At 39.3% G+C, this 27,259-nt stretch overlaps 1 protein-coding gene across 14 annotated transcripts in view; it reads right to left on the bottom strand.

Annotated features, from left to right (window-relative positions):
• Positions 1 to 26,707, bottom strand: part of PHLDB2 (pleckstrin homology like domain family B member 2) — a 227,847-nt gene extending 201,140 nt beyond the window's left edge. For 4 of the 14 annotated variants that reach the window (XM_019715173.2, XM_074332098.1, XM_074332075.1 and 1 more), the window contains exon 1: positions 26,407 to 26,631. The gene's annotated coding sequence lies outside the window, so the exon portion shown is untranslated. Of the gene's footprint in view, positions 1 to 26,406 lie in introns of all 14 variants that reach the window. The other 10 variants (XM_074332046.1, XM_074332058.1, XM_074332038.1 and 7 more) reach the window with 5 other exon arrangements.
• Positions 26,708 to 27,259: the final 552 nt, after the last annotated feature.

Below are 27,259 nucleotides of genomic sequence, written 5' to 3' on the forward strand. Positions count from 1 at the left end.
TTCGAACACAGGTCCTGGGGGAGGGAGCCAAGAGTGAAGGGTGCTTCCTTGTCTACCTTTTTCCCCACCATCCTTTCTGAGAAGGACAGACTGGTGGACTCTAACACTTCTTGGAAGCCATTGCCCGAGGTATTTTTTTCTATTGACAAAAGCTAAATTGGAACTGCACTGACATATTCTCGTGGAAAACTGGAGAGGGTTGGCCCGATGACCTGGGCAGGTCTTTCAACTCTGAGAACAGATGACTGCAATTCCTCTTCATGATTGTATCATGGAGGGATTAGCACTTTCTCACTCAGCAAGTATAAATTAAGGCTTGGAAGACAGACTGAGTCATGAGAAAGAAGGAGGGTTAGAATCCAAATCTGAGTGAGTGGGCCTTATTTCCTGCACTTTGGGATCAGAGCTATTGTGTTACACAACTCCAAGAGGTGCCCATGCTATTGTATTCCCTGTTCAAAGCACCCCTTGGAGCACAGTTTTAATGCAAGAGATTAGAAACAGTGCCCCCTGAAATTGAGCGGTGCAGCTTTTCTGTTTGTGATGTCTCAGGTGCCTTCATATCATCACACGCGATTTCATATCACCTGGAGGCTGAAATCTGAAGGTCTAGGGAGTACTTTCATCATAGTCCCCTTATGAAACCTGGTAAAACTCCATATCAACATGCATATACTGGGACGAAAACGTGATTAATAAAGAAGGGAGGCCAGGTTGGGGGTAGGGGTGATAAGTACTTTATAAATCCAGACAGCAAACCTAGTCGACCACAAAAGACAGAAAAATGTACAAAAGACTATGCTATTTTACCCTGCACTCTTTGAAAATGTGTGTGTGTGTGTGTGTGTGTGTGTGTGTGTGTGTGTGTGTATTTAAGTACTTTTAGGAATTAATGGGTTTCTTTGTTCATGTGACCCGTATACCATATGACTACCACTCCCTGGCTGCCACCAAGAGCCAAGTGCTTCCCAAACATTTCATTGGATACTCCCAGTAACCCTATTAGGTAGGTGTTATCACCTCTATTTAGAAATAGAAAACTGGATTCCAAAGAAGTTCATGACTTGCCCAAGTTCACACAAATTAAGTAGCCATATCAAGGGTCAAACTCATATCTGTCTGACTCAAAAGGTGTGCCTTATCAGATTACCAAACCACATCCTTTCTATTACAGCATTGTTTTCTTGAGCAAACATAGCCCTAACTGCTTCTTTACTTGCAGTAGGGTAGAAATAGTAATAGTGATAATAGCAACACACGTGGAGCTTATTATGTGCCAGGAATTGTCCTAAACACTTTATAAAGGATTACATAAACTATTCCTTGTAAAATCTTACAACATAGGGTCAAGTCCTATTTCTGGATGAGGAAACTAAGATATGGGGTGGTTGAGAAACTGGCCCAAGGTCACCTAGCTAGCTAGAAAGGAGTGGAACTGGGAATCAACTCCATACAGTGGGGCTCCAAAGCCTGTGGAGGCCACTCAGAGACTAGAGTAGGCTGTCAAAGAGATAAGTCACTCAATGAAAACACACTATACTGTTCAGGCTGGTCCAGGCCCACATTAGACACAGTTTGTGAAGCATTCACGCTCTAGGAGAGAAGAATACTGGTGAGTCAATGAGTCAAATCTCTAAGTCTTTGGTTTTCATTGCCTGACTAGCCAACACACAGAGTTGTTGGCAGGGGTGTAAAGTCAAGGGAAACTGTGCTTTCCTGTCTTTCCTTGGTGGCACCTGCGGGAGCGCTGGGAATCACGCAGTGCTGGGGGGCAGGGCTCAGCAGGAGAAGTGGACATATATATCCTGCATCAAACAGGCAGGTAGTTTTAATTTTTCCATTTCTCTTCTCATTTCTTAGCTGTTGTTCCCCTTTTTCAGAAAAGTGAAATTAATTCTTTGGAATTCTTAGGAACTAGACAGTTTTGAATCTGTAATGTTTATGAATTTGCTGAGAGCACTGGGAAATGAGGCTTCATTTTGCACATGAAGTCATATTTTAACCCAAACCAAAAAAGAAAGGAGAGAGAGAGAGAGAGAGAGAGAGAGAGAGAGAGACTTGAGAGTCTTTGGGGACCAGAACTGGGTATTGTGTTACAGAAATTTTCCATTTCAGACACAAAGTACATACAGCAATATGTGAGCCAAAAAAAAAAAAAAAAAAAAAAGCTGAGAGAGACTCCAGGAGGGCCTGAAGAAATAATACCTCCTCCTTTAATCCTGAGGAGAGCAGCCAGGTTCTTGGGAAGGGCTGTCCAGAGGTCTGGATCAGATCACTCAGACGTCTGGGATTAGAATGATGATGATAGAAGCATCACGGGGCAAAACTTTAGAGAATTCCCTAAGATGCATTTTGACAAGGAACTTAAATTCTGTGTGCCTCAGTTTCCAATATCTGATGATGAGACAAATGCCTCAAAATTTGTTGAGCATACTAAAAATAATATACATATTGGCTTTGTATAATGGTATGATAATACTAGTTATATTATTATTAAACAATATAGCTAGTGTTTATTAAAGCCTTACTATGAATGAGCCACTGTGATAAAGCTTCCCAAACATTATCTCATTTAATCCTCACAATATCTTGATGAGATCAGTGGTATTCTTTTTCTCATTTTATATGTGAGGGAACTGCAGTTTAGAAAAGCTAAGTGACTGGTTCAAGCTCATAACCTTAAGAGGTGGACTCGGGTCTCAAATTTAAGTCTAGTCTGTACCAAAGAACTGATACCTCACCTTGCCTCCCCAAGAATGGACCAACCTTGCCCCTCACTGCTTTGGTCCTGGGCTGAACCTGGTGAGTGGGACAGGAGACATCATTTGTTTGAGACTGTGTTTCTTTGGCCCCTCATCCTATCTTTTAGTAGTGCGCCTTTCAGGTTAACATGAAAGCACCTATTTTAAAGAAACCTTGGGCTGGTTTTTCAGACAAATAAACTGGTCTTGGTCCCTCGGGCTCCATTCTGAAACATGTATTACCTAGAGCTGTGGTTCCTACAGTTTGGTTTCCCCGACCCAGCAGCATTAGCTTCACATGGGACTTCGCAAGAAATTTGAATTCTCTCACCCCTCCTAGATCGACTGCAAGTTGGGGTGGAATGGGGTGGGGGTGGTGGTGCTCAGCCATCGGTATTTTAACCAGCCCTGGAGCCGATTCTGAGACAGCTACAGTTTGAGAACCACAGGCCTCTGGGGTAGATAAAGGAGAGAGTTAAATCAGGAATCGAGGTCTATGATTCTTAACAGCTGCTAGTGACTCATTCCCCCCAGTATTTCCCTTCTGGGTTCCTGTCCTTTTTAGGATGAAGGATTTGCCTGAGTCCCATCTCGTGTGATAAATTTCATCAACAGCATCGTTCCTTTCTGAATCGATGTGCACTTTGAGCTTTATCCACTCCCATGTGTATGTAGAGCTCACTTCTGTTTTTGGAACCACTGGCTCATTTTCCAGTCTGGTTGACTAGGTTCAAGTTACCCTTCAAGCCAGAAGAGAAAAATAAGGTTTAATAAAACTGGTTTTAGGGTGAATTGAACAATTGCAGAGCAGGAGTTAGCTCTCCAAATGTGCTCAGTTTTAAAGGCTCTGAGCAGAGCTATGCATGAACCAAGAGGCACCCTGCCCTTTCCCCCCCTCCCCACACCTAAAATTCACGACAGATGGTGAAGCAACTAAAGTTGAAAATGGGGAAAATCACTGCTTCAATTTTTTAAGGTAAGCTCTGACTTAAGCTTTGCTTCTCAGGCTCACCGGTCCCACATGTCTCTCAGTGGGAAAACTAAAACAGAACGCACATTTTCTTCCCTCTAGTCCTTTTCCAGAGACTAGTGTACAATGGGCCCCCCGTCCAACACAAATCTGTCTTTTAATAACTGTGTAAACATAACTTTCAATAAAATTTACTCCAAGTTTACTAGTTTGTTACAAAAGCCCTTCTTGTTTTTGGAGATACTGCTTTTCCTAATGAAAATATAGTGGGAAATTTCTTTTGACTTTGCCAGAAAATGGAAACCATGGTTATTGATGTGAGCCATATTGTGCGTCTCTGGGGTAGAAGGACATTTTCTTTCATATCAAAAAAAATTCACTAACATTAAGTTCTGGTTTGAGGGGCCTCTGGAGTGCATCTTACATCTCCAAATAAGGTAAAATAAGAATTTTAAAAAACGTGAACGTGGTTTCTGTTGCTGGAAAGTGTTTTGGAGTTTCAAAAGAGTTTTGCTCAGCACTTTGTGCTGCTATCTGCTCTTATTTTAATTCACTGCAGACATACTGAAAAGAATATCAGTCATGAGCATGGGTGAGCAACACGAAAATGAAGGCAAGATGTGGTATGAATATTAAACCCTGACCCAGTAAAGGGGCAGACTCTGTCTAGCAGTCGTTCCTGAGATTCTTTCCCAGAAGTGTTGTGGCTACAGCCTAAAACCAAAAAGGGAGAATGAGGAAACTGGGACTTCATAGGGCCTTCCCCATTTGACAGATATACCAAGTTCTCTGCCCCCAAAGACCCTTATCTTACAAATTGCATGTTATTGCTATTAGGAACCAACATTAAATATTCTATCTCAATATAACATGTTGAATACAAATTTTGGAGAGAGACAAACCTGAGTCCAAAATCTGACTTTATATCTTAGTAGCTGTGCACCCTTAGACAAGTTACTTAACTTCTCTGAGACTTCTTTCCTACCTATAAGTTGGGGATAAAAATGATCAATTCATAGTGTTGCTGTGAAGGCCGATTTGGATAATGCCCAATGCTATAATGTAGTAGCTGTTATTACTGTATATTTTTGCCATCTTAAACTCAATTGGTGCAAACAGTAAATTTATACGCTAAAACAAATATTTGCTGTTGCCTATATACATGCATACATTTATGTGCACAGATGTGGCAGATATTTATGTAAAATTGAGAAACATATATATGTAAAATTACATTTGTACTCTAATCAGCTCTGAAAAATAGTATGTTTTTCTTTCCTTTTCTTTTCTTAAATTTCACACTGAGCTCCACAAACTTATTCCTGTCATCTTGAGTGATACTCCCAGGCTGAAGATTGTCTGGGCCCCACATTGATAGGACTCATTAGCAAAATACAGCTTATTGCAGCTGTCTGTCCCATGTCCAATAGATTATCAAACCACTTTCATGATTTCATCATGGTTGTTGTTTGCTCCTCCCATGCATTCAATCCTATGAAAAATGTCAAGCCATGAATTCTTCAAACAATACCCACAGAAAAAATGCATATGGAGTATTTCGTTAGAAAATAATTTAATGTACAACTTGATGTTTCTCGTAAACTCTGATTCTGGTATTAAAAACAGATACACTAAAAAAATCAAGAATAAATTATTAATGTCAAAATATTATTGTTTCTATCTGTTTTGTAAGTCAAGTTCTCATTAAGGTGCTTCACAAATTCAATATTGAAGAAGTGGGGAGTCTGAGAAAAGATGTTACTAGGATTTTAGAATGTATTGGGATGTGAGTACAGGCATTTCTTTCATTTAAAAACTATACACACACACACATACACACACACACAATTTTGAAACTCCCACTGACTGGAGGAATGCAGAGAGAACCAGCGCGTGAATGGTGGGGGCTGGTGCAGAAACACATTATTAGGTCATGGGCCCCACCCTGCCAGTGAGATTATCCCCCATATGGTAGTTCATGTTTCTGCGGTTTGCTGAGGGCTGGGGCTAGTTTTAAGTAATTTTTTCAAGGTCCATTAAGCCAGTTTAAAATTATTTTGTGAGCTATTCATTCTATCACATGCTTTAGCAAAATCTACCACAACCTGATAAGCATCGGGATATGTTCTCTGAGAGGCAGCTTAGAGTCTCCTTTTCTTAAATTTCAACTTTCTACCTCATGCAGCAAAATCTCTTTATCTTCTTGGTGTTTAAAGTTTTCCCAGGCACTGAGTGTTTTGACTCAGTCTTGCTACACAATTCACAAGAGACCCTTTTAGATTCATGGTCTGTGTCTCTAGAGATTTTACAAAATGAATTGAACATAAGGTGGTAATAAATAGGTCATCAAATACTTGAGGGTTACAGCTTGTTTTATTCTTTGCTTCATTTATAATTCAGTCAGCACAAGGTATTTCTTGAAGGACCGTTATGTGAAGGACACTGGGCCATACGCAGCTCTTTCGCCTTGGACCTTACACAAGTTTTCTCTCCCTGCTGTACCCCCAGGTGGTTACTACGTCACACACACACACACACACACACACACACACACACACACACACACACACACATTTTCGTCTCCATCTGCTTTTTTTTTTCTTTTTTTTTTTACATTTGGTACTTGTTTAATGTTTTATTTTCTGAGATCACAAAGTTGACTTAGAACAGTTTTTCCCAAACTTAAACCAGTTGAAAACAATCATCTGGGACATTTGAAAAATAGATATAGTTTCTCCGGCTTTGTAAGCCAGTTTAAAATTATTTAAATATAAATAAAAAAGGGTCCATATATTCCCTGGTATATATGATTCAATAAGGCTGAGGAAGGAACCAGAAATTTTACTTTTAGGAGGTTTCTTATATTATTCGACTCTTTTCAACAGATAAGTTAAGGAGATGACCTCCCAAATCACTTCCAATATTAACATATTACACTTCAGACAATCTTGATGAATTTTCTCATAAGCCTTAATTAATAAATTACACCAACTCTTCTCTAACCTCCTGCCTCCTGAACTTCAATGGTAGCTATCTGTCTTATTCAGCAATTAGTTGTGTACTATTTTGCAGAATTTCTTCAATGCCTCAGACATTTATTTAAACCTTTCATTTTATTTAGTGTTTTGAAATTTTTCTTCATGCTTGCTGAGACTATGGTAGACTCCTTGAGAGGACGGGCAATGTTTTATAGATTTCTTTTTCTTTTTCATTTGGTTTTACATAATGCCTTTCACTCAAATGAATGAGATTTTATTTCTAATTTAATTTTCCCTTTAAATATTAACATCTTGCTGCCTGGGTAGAGAATATATCATTTCATTCCATATACCAAGAGGCATAAGATTTGGGAACCCTCATTTTATCCTTGCTGGTGCAGCTGTTAGGTACTCAAATAACCCCCTAATCCTTTATAAAAACTTAATCGGACAGCTGCCTTGATAATATGAAATTTCAATAACAGCCTCTGTTGAGGAAAATAATATCCCATTGTAATAAATCTCATAGATTGGTGATATTTCTCTGCAAAGAAATTTCTAATGGACAGGAGGTCCCAAAACTGGGAATCAAGCTACACACTGAAGAAAATCACCTTTAATTTATTCCATGAGATGGAAGTATATTCTGTGGATGTAGCAACTGTTGGAATCTTTGCTATATTCATGGTTTAATGAGACTATTTGAATGTAGTAGAACAGCTCTTTAAAGCACTTTTAACAAGGATACTATTGTTAAAGAAAAACAGCTCTTTCATTTGAGCCATTAAAATTATGAGGGGAATGGATGAAAAAATACCCCTGACAGCATATTTTTTAATTCAGCTGTGACTTCTCCAGCCTAATCGCCAAAAAGCCAATCGCCAACAAGGCAGTTCTTGTTTACACAGCAGTTTGATCTGGATTCCTGTAAAATTAAACGTAGTTTCACAAATTAAATTTAACACCACCACCCTCTAGGATGTTGTAAATGTAAAGGAGACTAAAACAAACATGGGAAATGTTATTGTAATAGGGCAATGTAAAGTCAGAGCCAATAAAACATAATTATCTTGCTTATGAATATAATTTAGTGCAAAGAGTGTTAACCAAGAGTTGATATTATTTTTTAATATGTACCTACATCATCCTTCATACATCATTAAAACAGATGTCTTTGTTTCCTTCCCTACAGATTTTTTTTTCCACCAGAATTTACCAGAGACATCTATCTGCTGCTTGAGTTAAGCAGTTCAATGGTTTTTGCATTATCACAGTTTAAAATCTCTTTCAAGATTTCATGCAATAAGCATCTTACATTGTTGGTGGTTAATTACATTAGAACATTCAGTCTCTTTGAACTTATCCTCAAAATGGATATTTTTTTTAAATGAAAAAGGTTCACAGGTAACCTGAAACTTATGTCCCAATAGAATTTAACAGGAAAGACTCCTCAGTCTTATCCAAGTTTATTTAGAAGTATGAATAAAAAGACTCTAAAATTTTAAATGAGAAACTCATGTTTAAAGTCTGACCTTGAAAGAAATAGGGAATAAACATTATGTAAATGTAATTAACGTAACACAAATATTCTGATTTGCAAACTGCTCAATTTAACTAGAAAAATGAGGTCACTATAAAGAAGGCTCTGAATTGGCATCTCTGGTAGGGCCTCACATTCACCGAGTGAAATACACTTTCATCATTTTTGCTTGCTTGCATTCCCAAGTCAGGGAGTCTCAGTAAGGAGATCCAAGCCCAAAGGGTCAGATGTTTCCTTTCTCAGTTCCCAAATTGCTCAGACCACCAGCTACATTGGCTTGAGACTTTGAGTCTTTACTGAGGAATGCAAGCCTCCAGGGGCCTGTAGAGATTATGGTCAGTGCCGCTAACGGAGGGTAGAGTCCAGTGAAGTCCGGTAGAGACCCGTGAAACTGTAGCTGGTATTTGTGGTGACAATGCTAGTGGCAGCATCTTGAACAGACTGTTCTGGGGTGTCATCTTGGCTCTGTTTTGACTCCTGTGTTTTCTTCCTGTGCTTCTCTCCAGCCCTCTCAGCCATTCTGTGAGCTATCTGACATCCTTCCAATAAATTCCTTTTCTGCTAAAAACTTCAGAGTTAGCGTCTGTTTGTGGAACCAAGAACCCTGACTGCAACACCAAGTTTAATTCCAGCTCTTTAGAACTACACCCTCTAGTGTGTCCCTGTGCCCACGGGGGATCAGGGCTGTGCATCTCACAAGAAACTGAGGTTAGTGTCACTAATGTTATTTACACGAACTCCTCCTCATTCAACTAAGAGTTGAGATCATACAGACAGACACAATCCAACAAGAGGAAAAATTAATAGAGGAACATCGAAAGAAGTAAAAATAAAGGTACTGGTGCTTGAATCAGATTGCTAAATGTATTACTTTATAATGAAAAATGGACTTGAAGGCAAATGAGAACACTCAGTTCAAAGGGCCCTCACATTCTCTTCCCTGCAGGAGAGGCTTCCTGGGGAGCCAAAACAATCAGAGGCTTCTGTGACAGCAATGATGAATATGGAGTCTAAGCAAAGGAAACCTGCTATGCTCAGGGGTGAGTCATCAAATAATGGTTCCTTGGCTCCTCTGCCCTGGCATTGTTGCCGCTGATGACTTTCTGCTTTTGGCTTTGCAGGGTTCTTTAAATCTCTTCCTTTGAAATGTAAATGTATTTGGAAGAGATAATATAGTAAATCACTTACTTTAGCAAAGTGTTTCTCAAACTTGAGTCATTCATGTACTATCTTCACAATCTTGTTATATTCACACACTGTCTGTTCTATTTCTTTTTTATACCTAAATACCTCCAATACTTTTGTTCTAAATAATACACATGTATGTGAAAACTTGCTATGTATATTAAAAACTACATATTTTTTAATACTCATGGAAATGAAACCCATAGTACTAAAATGATTACATAGCGTCATCTTGCAGTCTGCAGAAAGTTTATCAAGTAAACTGCGATTTTGCCCTTTTTTAAAAACTATGCATAAAAGTTAAAATTTTGGAGTCCTTACCAACCAGAAAATGCTGTAACACTTAATGTAAAGTTTGGCTGGGTATAAAATTCTACATTGAAGTCATGTTCCCTCAGATCTTTGAAGACATTCCCCTAACAACTTCTAACATCATACAGAGATGTTGAAGAGAAGTCAGAAGCCAGTTTAATATACATTCTTTATAGATTACTTTCTCTTCTTTGAAAGTTCTCACCTTCTTTTAATCGTCAGCATTCTAAAATATCGTAAGATTACCTAGTTATTTGTTTTTCTTTATAATTTAATTGGCTAGACAAGAGCCCTTTAATCTAAGTAAACATTGTGATTTTTGAGTGATAAGATTCTTTTTCACGATTTCTTTCCTTCAATTTTCTGTGCTGTTTCTAAGATACGTATTAGTAATATATGGGACTTCCAGGATTGGGTCTCAGTGTTTGGAGCCTATATCAGTCAGGATTTGGTCAGCAAAATAAAAACCTTTCTGTATGTTCCCAGTAGGCAGTGTTTTAATACATGGAATAAACATCGGAAGGGCCGGAGGAGTGAACGTTTCTTGAACTGTCACTGACTAGTTCAGTCTACCATCCCAATGTGCATGATTCTCTAGATGCTCACCTTGAAGCTGCTTCAGGCCTCACATGCACCTTCTGCCTGTACATTTGCTTGCAACTGTCTCTGTTATTCTGGAGAATAATGACTCCTTCTCTTCTACCTTCCAAATCACAGATACCCACTCCAGGCTCTAACCTGAAATCATGTGGGAGGGCACTTTGGGAAATGTAATTCTTGCTTTTTCGTGTTGCACTGAAGTCCTTAGCAGGTGTGGCAAAGATGCCAAAGTGACAGAGATAATTCAGCACAGAGCCACACTGGCTGTGTGCATATCCTAAATCTACTACATACTAGCCACGTGGCCTGGGACCAATTTCTTAATGTCTTAATCTCTCCAACTGTAAAGAAGGAATGATATTACCTAATAGGTTTACTGGGAAGACTGATTGAAAGTAAATCAGTGTCTAGCACATATTCCAATGCTTTGTGGTATATGTTGGCTACTCTAATTATTATTACTATTTAATTATATTTTTTTACATTTCTACCAATGTCATTTTGCTTTAAATTTTGAAAAGCTTAAATATTATTTTCTAGTCTTTCTATATTTCTAAAAAAAAATAATAACTTTAATCACTAAGGTAACTTTCTTATTCAGACTTTTTTACAGTGTCTTCTCTAAGTTGATTCTTTAAAAAAATTTTTTTATTTCAATAAGGTTTTAGAAGATCAAGAGGCAATATCTAGAGTCTAGTTCACCATTTTGCACAGAAGCTGACAGTATTTGAATCAAGAGGCTTGGTCACTAACAATAGTTCAGTTATTCTGCCCTTATTGTCAGGCAGTATGTTTAGAGCTTTACTTCCATACAATCAATTCACCTCAGTCTTAGGAACTAGTATTATCTCCATTTGTAAAGATGAGATAACTGAGGCTTACAGAGATCAGATGACTCGCACAAGGTCATGTAGCTAGTAAGTGGAAAAGCTAAAACTTAAACACAAATCTATTGGTGACCATGTCCAAGTTCTAAAACCACTAGTGCTGGATCTCATCATTTTAAATGGCTGCACAATAGTATCCTCATGTGTGTGTGTGTGTGTGTGTGTGTGTGTGTGTGTGTATTCAATCCCTCTCAGATGAACATTTAGACTGTTTTTAAGATTTGCTGCTATAAACAAACCTTCCATAAATATCTGTGTACTATGGGAAAATATTAATGCACTCTTCTAATTGTCTAAAATACATCCTAGAAGTAGATTTGCTAAGTCAAAAGTTACCCATATTAAAACATTTTTATGTGGTTTGACAAACTGCCCTTAAAAAAGAGGTTGCAGCAATTTGTGCTTCATCGCAGTGTGTGAAAGTGCCTGTTCCTCATGTGCTCACCAATACCGGATTTACCCAATTTTTACCAATCTCATAAAAAGGAAATGCTATCTCAGTGTTTAAGTCTGCTTTTAGCTTATTTCTAGTGCGGCTAAATAGCTCTTCATATGATTATAGTTCACTTACTTCTCTGTTTGTGAATTGTCAGTTTATTTTCTGCTCACTTTTCTCCTGGGATATTGCCTCTGGCTAGTATGGATTTGTAAATACTCTATAGGGATAGTAACATTTTGCCTGTTACTTATGTTGCATTTTCTGGGGTCACTATTTCTATTTTTACCTTTGCTTATAGTATTTGTAAATGAAGTTTTAAGTATTTATGTAGTCAAATCTATCCTAACTAACTTATATATATATATATATATATATATATATATATATATATATATATATATATATTTATTTTATTTTATTTATTTATTTATTTTTCTCTCTTTCAGTGGATGAAAGAATGAAACCTACATGAAAGTTGGTCCACTAGGAGTTCAACAATCTCTTGGCCCAACTTCAGGAAATAGGCGAATTGCTTAAGATGATGAAAGTTTTTACTTACACACTAAATATTTACCTAAGCCAACTTAAGCAGGATTTCCAACCACGCTAGGTTGAAAGCTATTAAGCTTGCCCTTCCGGCTTGTATCCTGCTTAAAATGTGTGGCATTAAATTGGAGTTGGATTTGGATGTCCATGGAGGTTGTTGGGATGGTGCTGGGTAAGTCAGCCCTATTCTTTAACCCTGAGCTTCCTAATTCGTACCAGCTGCTGACATCAGAAAACCTCACTACCATTTGTTCAGTGTCTGGTTCTTTGTTCTTCACGTCTGTTTAAAAAGCTATCAGGACTAATAAAATTCAAATCACAACTGAGCAGAGATGAGATTTGTAACAAGACTGTCCACCAGGCAAAAGTCACCAAGGGTTGGCATAGCCTGTGAGGCATGGGTTTCAGAGAATGGTTCTAAATGAAGGCATCAGGTTCAAAGGCTGTGAATCAGGCACAGGCTCTGATTCAGGGTTAAGTTTCAGTTTTTTCTGTTCCTACCTTTTGATTAGGAGGATCTCTCTGGACCCTTCTGTTACTTGCCTTCTCCAGATGATCAAAACTTCCTCAGCCATGCCTAGCACAACTGTTTCTACTCTGGTACTTTCTCCTCCTTAGGATATTCAGACATGTTCCTAAAAGGAAGGAGCTTTCTCTTCAAAGTTTGAATTCTTAAAAAGGAAGGATGCAAATCCTAATTTTCTTTTTAAAACACCACTACACGTTCCTCAGTTCCTCTGAAATTCTTCCCGAGCATCCCACCCATCTAGAACTTTTCTGTGTTGTGCTTGGTCCCCATCGCCCTTACAGCCTCACACAATGCTCCCTTGGCTCCATTATTGGTCCATCTGCTCTATGAGACTCTGGTTTTCCTCTGGGCAGATCTGTGAGCTACTCATCTCTGTATCTGTAGCACTTAGCACAGTGTCAAGCATATATTAGGCACTCCATAAATGTCTTTTTTATTGGATCTATGTTAGAACAATGGAAAATATTGCATTCCAACATGCTGTTATGACCTTGGCTTGGGGCAAGAGAATTAATAGCGTCTAATACAAATGCAAGTGAAAAACAGTAGTACTCCAGTTGGAGGCATATCACATAGTGGTTCAAAGAGGAAAATGGTGACTCTCAGATAATCCCCTTAGTAGAATAGCCAAAGATTAAGTACAACCATACATGATCAGAGAGGGTGTCTGTAGAATAGGAGAAAAAGGTGTGTTTGGAAAGTGGGCTAAACTTGCAATATAACCAAATAATACTCAGGCCACTGTATCCATTGATCAGTTTACTGGAATTTCATTGGTTAATCTTACATATAAGATCACGTGAAATAAGATGATAATGGTATATAAAATTTAGCATCCCAAGAATTACCTGAAAACATCTGAAGTTTAATATAATTAACTGACCCTGAGATTTATTTTAGACATGTCAAAATAATTTTTTACATGCCAAAGGTTCTTGTAGCGTGCCTTCTCTAAAAATGATAAAAATGTCTTGTAGTAAACTTAAAGAAAGGGGTATGCTATCAATAGAAGTCTTTAAGGTCCATGATTTGGACAGATATCTGCTAAATTAATTCCAAATATTAAACAAGTGTCCTGATTTTGTGTAACCCACACTCAGAAATAGCCCAGACTAAAGATTTCTTTTTACAAAATTGATCTACTGCCTTACTCATATTAAAACTCTTTCCATGTGTTGTACACACAAACACACACACACACACACACACACACACACAACTTATAAATTATTTTAGTTCCACCGTAATTACAGCAAAACACTTGGTTCCTGAAGATTTATGGCATGAAAGCGCCTCTGTTCAAAATGCTGTCTATCTCCCTTTTGGCTTGGTGGGTAGTGAAAAATGGGATTATCAGGAACATTCCTACATCTTCTAGAACACCCCTTCTGGAAATGCCTCTCCTTACCTTCACCATCTGGCAGACTCTTGGACACAGATGGGATACCTATGGGCTCCAACTCTCTTGACTATCAATGGGAAGAGGAAAGACTATGGCTAGGTGTATATATGGCCAGGTCACTTTTTGAAAGTAGAAAAATAGAGCCCATATTGCCTCATGGTCTGAAATGCTGTTTTTCCTGCTAGAAAAAATCGTAGGCTAGAGAATCCAGCCCAATAGTTGAAATTGAGTTTAATTCAAGAAGTGATGGTATGCTCTTTGGCCCTGTAGAAAAAGTTGTGAAGGTGCCAACTAGTGCTTACTCATTTGGTCATTAGCATTAGAGTATGTTTGAGATTGTCCCATATTTCAGCACCTTACCTATTCTTGTTTTTTTGGACTTGATGGGAGTACATTGAGGTCTGTATTTGAATTAAATTTGACATTGATAATGACTGTTGGAATTATTGTTAGAATGGGCCATTTTGGTTCTCTGGCCTCATTAAGAGGCACTATGTGGTGGAATCATAAGCCTTTTCCTATCCTGTCTTAATTGAATACATATGGTAGGCAACCCAAGGATGACTTTTGGTAGTTGTTTGTTTTGTGGCTTCTGTAAAGTGAGTGTACCCAACATGGTTGTGGACAGTATCAACAAAATATTATTTACTGGGTTGCCCATCCCTCTCCCAAATAGACTACCTAAGAAGAAACTGAGTAGATATTAAGAATAGAGTCAAAAGTGAGGAGTGCAAAAACTCAGTAAGATTTTTGTTGAGTACAACAGAAAGTTACTTGAGGACCTTGTCAGGCAACCAGCCTGCTCTTACTGAATTTATGGCATGCCCCTGTCACTTGGAAAATTACCAGATATCCCTTGGTGATAATAATCAATATTGTCTTTTCCTCTCTCATCTTTAAAAAGCGACAAAAATGGGCAGTAAGGTGATGCAGCCTCTGAATGCTACTGAGAACATAAGACCATTGATGCCCAATTTCTTTCAGTGCTTTTCTTATTGGACCAGAGGTTTTTGGCAGTTACTGTGGGAGTGGTTCTTCAGGGCCTTAGAGATCCCTGGGCATGGGTATGGAGTGATAAACTAGTGTGGGCTATGATGTTATACATTCTTTACATGAACTTCCAGTCATGCCTTGGTGCTTGGTGCAATTCCTGTGTTTCCCTAAAAATGAGACCTAACCGGAAAATAAACCCTAGCATGATTTCTCAGGATGCTCGTAATATAAAATAAGCCCTACCATATTTCCCTGAAAATAAAACTGGGTCTTATATTAATTTTTGCTCCAAAAGATGTACTAGGGCTTATGTTATATTACGAGCATCCTGAAAAATCATGCTATGGCATATTTTCCAGTTAGGTCTTATTTTCGGGGAAACCTGTTAGTAGTTGCCTTCGAACAGTATTGCTCTGGGCTGCTTTCTCTCATACACAGTGAACAGGCATTACTCTTTCCTTTGTTTGGGAGAAGTAGAGCAGAGAGGAGTAAAATAACCACAGAGGTGAAAAATAAAAAATTTCAGTGCTTGGAATGGAACGTCACAATTCTGTCAGTCATCCTGATGACCATTCATTTCTGCAGAATGTAAGAGGGAAGTCAGGGGAATCAAAGACAATTGCCCTTTCAGTTCAGGGCCTCAGGGAAGATCCTTGGTGCATTCTTGTTCCTTGTTGTGCCTTCTCTTCATTACAAATAGCCTTTTATGAAGCTTACAAGACAGGACAGGATAACAGGCACTCAATTAGCAACAACATGGGTGAGTAACCCTGGGCAGGGCACCTGAGGGGGCTTAGGGAGGGGCAGAAAGACAGAGATCCTCTCTGGATAGAAAGCAAACCTGACGCTCCTGCAGTCTTTGACCACTGTTTTGTGAACTTCAGAGGAAGTGCCGTTCTGTCCCTCATTCTTGCGCCTTTTGCTTATGTCACTGCCCCCATCCCCAACACTATCAAACACACACAGTTCCATCTGACTCACTGCCCTGTTTCTGTAACCTTGGGCAAGTTACCTCACCTCTAAGAGCCTCTGTTTATTTATAAGGGAGGATAATATTCATGACTGCCTGCTGGCTGGAACTCGCATTAGTGACAGGTGGGGCAAAGCTGAGTGTCCTGCCAGACTTGCAGCTGGACAAGATAACTCGGATGTGGTTCCCTGCATGTTTCCAGCCGAGTGGGATCCTTCTCTAGAAGGTTGGTCCCCAGAAACTCCAGTTTATAACAACTTCAAAGTTACAGTCCTGAGATCTTTAGCAGTTTTTTATTCCCCCTAGTTCATTTACTCAGGAGACAGAGATGATAGCTCCAGAGAGATAAAAACAATTTCTGTGTTTAATTTTTAAAAGAACTCTCTGATCTTAACTTTTCTAGTTTTTCATAGAAAACAGAATATTAAAACTAGAGGGTACCTTAAAAAACAACAAAACCGCTCCTTGTCTCCATTTCAAAAATGAGAAAATTGAGACCAAAAGACCTGAAGTGACTTGCTCAGTGTTACGTGGTTAGCACGTAGTAGTAGCAGACTCAACAAAACCGTGACTTCCTCTCTGCTGTGCCATTCTGTTACCGATGGCAGAAAAACCAATAACCCTCAATGTACCATTCCCTCTGAACCACAGGTTAAGACTTCTTTCTTTAGTCATCTCTGGCAATTTTTAAAATCACATTTTATACAAATTTACAGTCAATTGCCAATTTGTTACCACCCATGAATATTTACTGAGAACTCGTAATCTTCGGGATATTTTATAATGAAAAGTACACTCATACACTGGGGACTCTCAGGACAGTGTGGTTTAGTTCACTTGGTAATCTTCATATCTTCAAAATTATTTAGTACTATTTCAAAAGCAGTATCTAACATGTTTCTGGGAAAGGGTAAGTGGGTATTGCAGAACTGAGGATGACCCATCAATAGATGTTTATGGTTATTCACAGTGAGGATGCATTCTTCCTTGAAACTGAGTCACCACCAATAATTCTAAAAAGTGGCATCAATCACAGACAAAGAAAATGATGAAATCAGGACTAAGATGCCTATTTTGTGCTACATTTTATGTTCTATTTGTTGGACTGCAAGTTGCCAACACAACTATGTTCTATAACAATACCTCTTATCAGAACCATTTCCATTTTGCAAAGAGAAACAAAATGAGATAAATTTTGGTAGAGAACAGTCAGGTTTTAGGAAGTGTAGCCATTGGTTCTTGCCTCTATTCAGGATTCCTATCTAAGCAGAGCTAAATTTTGCGAATTACATATATTTGAACTTGAAGGTACATCTCCTCAGAATTGGTAAAATCAGATTGAGGTACTGGTTTTCCTGGGGTCATAAAGAAGCCTGCTACCTGCTCATTCATTACAACATCTCTGGTTGGCCTCTGTTTTTTTTGTTTTTTGTTTTTTGTTTTTCTCTTGCAACCTGCTCAAACACTAATCAAAAGTTTTCAGCTGCTTACTTACCTTGTGAAATCTAATGAGATCACCAAAAAGCAGGCCTGCAGATGAAAGGCATCACTAATGAGAAATACCCAAGAGCTCCAGCTAAATGCACCATAAAAGGCTTATAATAAGAAATGAATCCTTGAAAACATCAGCCCAGTGATGACAAAAAAAGAATTCTTCCTCGTTAGAGTTCTCTTCAGGAAGTATTTTTTATATGATTTTGGCTTTAGGAAAAAAAAAATGACTGGGCTTTGTGGGGGTTACCTAAGTGCAGAGTGAAACTGCAAATTCAAACTGTTTGAATCTTGTCCTCCAGATACAGAGGTCTCATGTGGAACAATCTCATTTTCATTTTGCTTTCTGGGAACCCCTCCAAGGCAAGGTGAATTGCCAGCTTTTTGTGACCTTCAGTTCCTTAACTACTCCCAAGAGAAACTTGAACTTGGAACTGTAGAGAGGAGGGGAACAATTTTCAAGTTGGTGTGGGGAAGGGGCAGAAGTTTCTTTCTCTGTTTGCTCATTGCCCAAAGCTTATGAGTTCTCTTGTACCAAGATCCTTGGAGACTCTGAGATTACAGAAATGGGAAGAAAACGTGCGATAAAAGTGCATATTAACCCCAAAGCAAGGACGCAGACAAGAATATCACATGGGATAGAGATTCAGGCACCCAGCCAGGAGCAGTTCCCTGTGAAGTATTAGGAATAGAAAAACACTTAGTCCCCTCCAGATACACAGCTGATGCAGAGCTCCCTGACTTCTCAGAGCATTCTAGGACTGAAATGGAATTCATTCATAGGGCATGAATTATCCTCCTGTAACACCAGTTGGTTTCTACATAGATTAGGTTTATACTCATGATGGATTCCCAACCTGTAGGAGGGTTTCCTTAGGTTTCCTACCACTTGGCAACTGCTTGACCCATGAGACATCCATCTGGTTATAGAGTTAACCAAGAGAGGATTTGTGTCTATCAAGAGACACCATGTGGCTCTGTAACCCCAACCCATGTATCCTGTCCCATAGTTATGCAACAGATTATAGGACAGTGATTTCTTACCTCTCCCAGCAAGCATTCCTTTGATATATTACTTAGCTCATGGACACATGGTTTGAAAGAGTTTTGTCTTTAAGGCAGATTTTATTAAGTAACAACTTATGTCTTCATTTTCATTCCTCAGTGAAAATCTAGTTAGAGTAACATTACCACACTGACCTGATAGAATCCTAGTCAAAAGCAAAACAATCAATATTTGAGTGGGTCTCTGTAGCCAGAGAACAGGCTGTGTAGTCATTTGGCATTTTTAATTCCTAAAAATAGCTAGTGTGTCCCATTCCTACTATGTGCAAGCCTTAGGGATCCAAAGAACTGCTTGTGTGTTAGAAAAAAAGAGCAAAGAATTTGGAGTCCCAAGACCTATGGGACTTATTAGCTGAGTGATGTTGAGAAGGGCACCCACCTTAATTGAGTTTCAGGTTTCTTACCTGAAAAGATACCATCAGAAAATGACACTCCCCTTACAGGGCTGTTATGAAGATTAAATAAAATTGTGTGGGGAAGTTTTGGCATATTTAGGTTTCTCAAAGACAGAAATTTGATGGCAGAAATAAACTTAAAAACAACCTTTGTATATTTCTAGTCAAAATGGCAGAGTAGGTAAACATTGTGCTTACCTCTTCGCAGGACCATATCAATTACAACTAAACCACAGAACAATCATTACTGAGAATCACCTGAGGTCAAGCGGAACCAAAACCCTACAACTATGAACATACAAAAGCCACCTCCACACTGGTAGGAGGGGTAGACACATGGAACAGGCTGGCCACACACACTTGTGTGACCATTAAAAATTAGGAGGGATATCTTGGCGGCAAATGTCCCCCCCTGAGGAACAAGGAGTCCCAGCCTCTCTCCAACCCAGGGTTTCAGTGCTAGGGAGAGAAGTCCCTATAATTTCTGGTTGTAGAGAACCAGTAGAGAGAGGGTAGCTGCACTCCCAGATGCTCCTCTAAAGAGAAAGCGTATGGACTTACTTGCTCTTGAAATCACTCGCTCTGAGCTCCAGCAGTTGGGGCAACAGCTTGAAAGGCGACAGGGAGGAACTGAGTTTTGTCTAGCTTCAGAGTAAAAGCTAGAAGGGCAGCAGTTTTCTAGACGGAGCAGCCGAGGAAGCCATTGTTTTTTTGTTGAGCCCTCCCCCTCCCTGCCCACGCAGATGCCATATCTGAGTCTCCATCAAATTGGCTATCACCTTTCATCTGTTCCGCCCTACAGATTCCCTGAGACCCCGCCCCACCCAAATTTTGGGCAAACCCAAGCCGCTTCCAGTGACCTTTCTGCATAAATGGCCTGCCGTGGCTCGTGCTGTGAACTTTTCTAAAATCTCTCAAAGGTTCACGAAACCCAAACAAGCAGCATCTGGCTTCGGCATGTTCCCTACCTCAGCTGAGCAGCCCTAAGCCTGGCACTAACAACGGCCGGCCTTGGTTCTCAGGTTGGCCTCTCAAGGCACCTCTAAACACAGCATGGGTGGCAGCCATCTCTGGATTGCTTTGTAGCTCATGCCAGGTGGCCCCAGGCAGGGAACAGATTGTAGCTGAACTTGGCCTATAGTGAGTCCCCTCCCAGGAGGCCTCGGGGCTGGCAGGCCCAGTAGTCAGCTTCAGACTAGCCTGGAGCATCACCCAACCACCTTCAAGGATGACACACCCAAAGGGTAGACTAGATAAGCACCAGAGCCCTGCTAAAGCAAATCGTACTCTATTGGGTCAGCCCCTTCACAACAGCTCCTCCACTGCAGTCACAGCCAGTCCTCACAACCAATCATTCTAAGGGTCAATCCCTCCCATTGATGTGCAAATAGCAATCAAGTCTCAACTACAACAGGAGGGCACAGACAACCCACATGAGGGACACACCTGGAGCACATGGCTGTGGTAACCAGGGAGACTGCACCCCTGGGTCCCATAGGACACCTATTACATAAGGCCACTCTACTAAGACTGGGAGACATAGCAGCCATATACAGAAACAAATAAATGGGGAGACAAAGAAACATTTCCCAAATAAAAGAACAGAACAAAGCTCCAGATAAAGAACTAAACAAAATGGGACAAGCAATCTACCAGACACAGAGTTCCAAACACTGGTTATAAGGATGCTCAGTGATGTATTGGAGAGCTTCAACAAAGAGCTAGGAAACATAAAAATGAGATAGAAAACATAAAAGAAAGAACCAGTGAGAAATAAACAATATAATAACTTAAATGAAGAATACATTAGAGAGAATCAACAGATTAGATGAAGCAGAGGACATAATCAGCAATTTAAAAGATAAGATAGCAGAAAATACCCGATCACAACAGCAGAAAGAATCCAAAAACAAAAAACAAACAAAAAAACAAAACAAAAAAACTGACGGTTTAAGTGGCTTCTGGAACAACATGAAGCATACCAACATTCACATTATTGGGGTACCAGAAGGGGAAGAGAGAGAGCAAGGAATTGAAAACCCATTTGAAGAAATAATGACTGAAAACTTCCCTAACCTGGTGAAGGAAGTAGATATACAAGCCCAGGAAGCACAGAGTCCCAAACAAGATGAACCAAAAGAAGCCCTCACCAAGACACAGCATAATTAAAATGCCAAAGGTTAAAGACAAAGAGAGAGTCTTAAAAGCAGCAAGAGAAAAGCAGTTAGTTTCCCACAGGGAAGCTCCCATAAAACTGTCAGCTGATTTCTCAACAGAAACTTTGCAGACAAGAAGGAATTGGCACAAAATACTCAAAGTGATGAAAAGCCAGGACCTACTACCAAGATTACTCTACCCAGCAAAGCTATCAGTTAGAATCCAAGGACAGATAAAGAGTTTCCCAGATAAGAAAAAGCTAAAGGAGTTCATCGCCATCAAACCAGTATTACAAGGAATGTTAGAGGAACTTCTTTAAAACAAAAAACAAATACAATATATGAAAAATAAAATGGCAATAACTGCATATATATCAACAATCACTTTCAATGTAAATGGATTAAATGCTCCATTCAAAAGAAGGGTGGCTAAATAGATAAGGAAACAATACCCTTACACATGCTGCCTACAAGAGACACAGTTGAGATCAGAAGATACACACAGACTGAAAGTAAAGGAATGGGAAAAAGATATTTCATGAAAATGGAAACAAAAATGTTGGGCTAGCAATATTTATACCAGACAAAATAGACTTTAAAACAAAGGTTATAACAGGGACAAAGAAAGACCCAGTAACCCCATTTCTGGGTCATTATCTGAAGAAACCCAAAACGTTACTTTGAGGGTATGTGTGCATCCATATGTTCATTGCAGCATTATTTACAATGGCCAAGATGTGGAGGCAGCCTGGGTGTCTGTTGATGGATGCATGGATAAAGAGGAGCTGGTACATATATACAGTGAAATATTGTTCAGACATGGAAGGGAATGGGTTCTTGCCATCTGTGGTGGCATGACTGGACCTGGGGTGTATTGTGCTGAGTGGAGTATGTCAGACAGAGAAAAACAGATGCAATGTGATTTCGCTTATATGTGTAACCTAAAGAACAAAACAAACAAACAAACAAAACAGAAACAACTCATAGATACAGAGAACATTTTGATGGTTGCCAGATGGGAAGGCGGGTTGGGAATGGGTGAAAAAATGGAAGCGATTAAGAAGTACAGATTTGTTGTGACAAAGTAGTCATGGGGATGTAGGGTATAGCATAAGGAATATAGTCAATAATATTGTAATAACTATGTATGGTGTCAGACGGGTATTAGATTTATTGGGGTTATAGATGGGATGGGGTGAAACAAGTGGAAGCATTAAGAAGTGCAAATTGGTGGTTACAAAATAGTCATGGGGATGTAAAGCAGAGGGAATATAGTCAATAATATGGTAATAACTATGTATAGTGCCAGGCAGGTACTAGACTAGTTAGGGGGATCACTGCTTAAATTATACAAATGCCTAACCACTGTGCCGTGCACCTGAAATTAACCAAAATAATATTGAATGTCAACTGTAATGAAAAATTAAAAAGTGGGAAAAGGTGAAGGGGAATAAGAGGTTCAACTTTCTAGGTATAAAACAAATAAGTCATGGGATGTAACGTATAACATGGGGAATATAGTCAATAATATGTGATAGTATAGTACGGTGCCAGATCATTTCTGGATTTATGGTGATCAGTTCTTTAGGTATATAAATGTTGATTAACTATTGTGTACACCTGAAGCTAATAAAACATTGTGTGTTAGCTATATTTTATTAAAAATCTTTAAAAAATATTCTGGTATAATATATAAAAAATTTGTTTCTATGTTACATTAAAATCAAATAAACAAACACAACAATATTTGTGAACCAGGAGATAAGAACAATTTTCTCTCACAGCTTCAGAAAGGCATCAAAATACTGACCTGAGGGTAATTGTTAGTGTGTGTGTGTGTGTGTATGTGTGTACACGTGTGTGTGCACATGTGCGTGTGTGCATATGTGAATATGTGTTTTGTGACTACTTTCCTGGAGGAGAGGAAAAACACAGTGATATTGAGTTTTATGCCTGTGCAGGCTAAAGAATACCAGGGAGGAGGTAATAAATATATACTCTGAGGATCCAAGCAAATAATTTAGAAAGGACTTCTTCCTTTTTCACACTTAGAATGCAACCAGTATAGATACTGTTGGCTGGTAATTTTTCCCAAAAGAAAGTGTTAAAGGACATGGGCTTTGGAGTCTGACACATCCCAACTCAAATTTCACCTCATTTTGCTAGCTCTGTAATTTGGGCAAGTTGCATAAATGTGTTCTAAGAATTAAAGGGAAAAAAAAGTAGATGAAACATCAGTAGCTCATTTCCTGGTCATAACAAAAACTGGATAAAGGTGAAATATTGTTATGAGTTCTTGTATTTCAGTGTCATTGTTTTCTTTTTATCCTAATGTTTTAGGCAACAAAAATGATAGCATGATTTAGGCAGGGTCAGTTGTATTAGAAAAGGGGACTCAGTGGACTTGGTGATGTAACCCCTATTTGTGATACCTTTGCTATCATACTCTTAGGTATGTATGAGGTGGGTCGGTGAAAAAGAGAAACTTTGTTCAAAGATGTTTAGCCAACCACATTTCATGACAGCATTTCTTTATCTTGATTTTGAAAATGCTCAGGAATTGTGGCTGCTTTGAAATTTCTGCCAGACAGCTAATGGAATTTTTAGGTTTCATCCAAACAAAAATGAAACTGGGGGTGGGGGGACAGAAGAAGGCTTTCTTCTGTACATTACTGTTCATCTCTTAAATAACACTATCAAGCCATTTGAACTCTAAGCTAACATGTGTCTGTTTGGTACTAGAAACCTTGACATGATAGAACGTTGATGGTTCCTCTTGCTTTAAGCCTCCTTCTGCCCAAATCCCTTGATTTAGATGAGTCGATATTAGCTGAGGTGAAATGAGATAGTAATTAAACTCTTGAATTCCCAGATAAGGGTTAGGATGGTGTCATTTTTTTCCCCCTAGAAATAATTCTGATGCTGTACTGTAGTTGGGGCTCAAGGATTTGAGTCTCTGGAATATAAAGAGGCAGAGATCTAGCCTGAGAATTGCCTGGGTTTACTTAGGAAATAGTCCCAATTACTTAGGAAGACTCCAGTGACTACCACCACTAGGAATGCTTCTCTTTGTTTCCTACCTGTTCCTCCCTTCACGTCCTCTCAAAGAAGATCAAGTCTAGTCCAATGCTGGCCTTTTGGTTATATGGTACACAATTAGCCTGGGTATGGCACAAAATTAGCCTGGGTATGGTACACAATTAGCTTGGGTATGGTACACAATTAGCCTGGGTATGGCACAACCAAGGACCAATGGAGAACTTGTCTTCTTAGTCAGCCTTGCTTTCCCCTATGATACTCCCCGCACGCCCATTTTATGCTCCTGCTTGTGCTCACTCCACGACTGCATGGGAAAAGCATTGGGTTAGGAATGAGGCAGAGCCGAGTAGATTCTTGGTTCAGTTTCAGCCAAGTCTGTATGAACTTTGGCAAATTAATTTACTTCTGGGTTCTAACTTCCTAACATGTAAAAGAAGTAATCATGTCTATTTAATCTAGTCAATGTCAAGAATAACCTCTTCCCCTGCCTCCTATTTAATATCCAATTTGCCTGCAATGGGAAGAAAAACTGGATATACGCTCAGGGGCCATCAGTGGTTTGGCCTTGAGTCAGATGCTGCACAGAAAGAACAGGTCAGACTTGAGTGTCTGCCCCTAAGGTAACCTACAGTTTGTGGGAAAATCTGGCCAATACATTTGAATGCCCTGACACACTTCTCCCTCTTCCAAATCACCTCCATCACTTGTATTATCTACAAACATTCTCTGGAAACTGGTCAGACAGGGCTTACTATCATCACAGAAATCTATCAGTTTTCCATAATTCTCCACTGCATTCCTGGGAGTTAGCCACAGACATGCCACAGATTTCACAAGGGGTTTGTGCCTGAGCCACATGCTGCAATGGCCTCAACTACCGCATCTAGTTAACTGCCTGAGCCACCTAAAAATTCCGGCCATAAAGCTTACCAAAGGAGATTCACTTCAGTTCCATAAATGATTGACAAAAATGGTGTCAAACATTACCTAGTTTAATACATGGCCAACCCTTCCCTAAAGGGAGTTCAGAAAAACAGGGCCTCCTTATCACCAGGCTTCTAATAATGACAAGAGCCAGAAACCATTGCATACACCTGACAAATGTATGTCGTGACAATATAACAACGTTTCTAAAGGAGTTATATTCAGACCTAAAGAAGAATAGATTGTGTTCATTAAAAATAACATATTTCCAGAATGTGTAGACTTTAAGGGGAAACATCCATGTTTTTCAATGAATCCTTAATAATCTTATTCTTTCTCAAAAATCACTTAAGAACATGTTCTATAGTTAGTCTAGTTCTTCCCTATAAACCTCCAGCAGTAGAGGAAGCTTCTCCAAAGCCACAAGCTCTATGCCTGAGGAGATATCAGGTATCCAGTTTGTGCATGAATCTTGTTCATGTGTGTTTATTATGGCACTGGGAAGGACCCTGTGGCATTTACTACTCCAGGTAAAATAAAAACTACTCTGGTCAGAAGAGTGTATGGACTGCAGCTTCATAGATGGGTATCTTCTACGTTGCCTTGTATCTATTCTATAGAGACCCAGGCAAGGGCTTTAGTGGTCTTCCATCAAAGGTAGGAAACAGCCCTGTCCGTAAATCATTGACCTATCTACCTGGGGTGATAAGCTTAGGTAAACATGCTTGATTCTGCTCCAGCAATTTCAAGAATTTTAACTCCCTAGGTCCCAAAGCCAAAAAAAATGCACACGGCTTCCTGGGAGATCCTGTCATTTGAGGTTGACAGCCATCTGCAGGGACAGCGTGTTCCTCAGAATTATATGTAAACTGTCCTTTCTGGTATATCTTGAAAGTGGAAAGAATTCACACAAGCAAAATTCTGGAACAAAGCCATTTTTGCAGAACCACAACTGATGCAAGAATGTTAATAAATCACAAACAGGATTTTTTTATAATAAGCGATGAAAAACTCCAAACTTTTGAAATATGTAGAGGAACAACAACATTTTTTCAAAGGGGAGAGAAAATGGAGGAAAAATATAGCCTGCTTTCAGAACATGTTGGTGGACAAATGATTGAATTCTCCCAACACACACCCACATCTACCATGTCTCCTTCAGTAGACCATCGTCAGATGCTCTTGTTACAAGGCGAGGCCACATGAGAAAGAGAGAAAGGCCTGTGAGCAGACAGATCACCTACCTTAATTGCTGAATTCAATTTAGAGTCTTTCCTCAGCTTCCTTCCTGACTCAGCAATGATAGCCCACGACTGTTCCAATCCTTAATGAAGAGTTTCAGATATTGGGAAGAAGCATCCACACAGGCTTTTACATTTTTCCAAGCAGGCAGTTGAGGTGTTCCCTCTGTTTCCATTCCTGCTCTCTCTCTGGCCCTTGCAGATAGTGGTCACGAGCAGCAACTTGCTTGCAGCCAGGTATGTTGACAGATGTGAAGGAGGGAGCCTGTGCTGGTCTCAGCTGCCTGGTCTGGCCAATCATTACACACCGGGCCAGGCTCCTAGTCCTGCTCAAACCTGACCAGAGATCTTGGTGACAAAAATAGACAGCAGTACTGTAGGGGGGAAAAAGCAGGGTCTGTTAGCTACTGACAACCCAGAAAAGCAATTACCTTGCAATTGGATCTGTGAAGTAGACAAGTATATACAAGAGGAAAATCCCTTTTATTTCACTCCTTTTTATTTTAGCAATCTCAGGAGGGAATTTTGAGGTCACTTTATCCGATATCCCTTTTAATAATGGAATTTCTTCTATTGAATTCTTGTCTAGTAAGAATCATCTAGAAGTTGCCTAAACAAATACGATTGTCATTTATTGAGAGCACAGCATATATGTTAGGCATTTTATATCTTCATAATAAAATCTTCATAATAACCTGGAGATTTTATATCCATTGCATAGATGAGGGAACAGATGCTCAAAGGGATAATGGTCATGCCACGAGTAAGTGCAGAAGTCAGAACTAAACTCAGATCTGCTTTAAAACCAGTACCAGTGTCAATGCACTTTCCATGATTCATGCTGTGGTAGGCTGAA

Source organism: Rhinolophus sinicus, linkage group LG01 (assembly GCF_036562045.2).
Source record: "Rhinolophus sinicus isolate RSC01 linkage group LG01, ASM3656204v1, whole genome shotgun sequence".
NCBI lineage: Eukaryota > Metazoa > Chordata > Mammalia > Chiroptera > Rhinolophidae > Rhinolophus > Rhinolophus sinicus.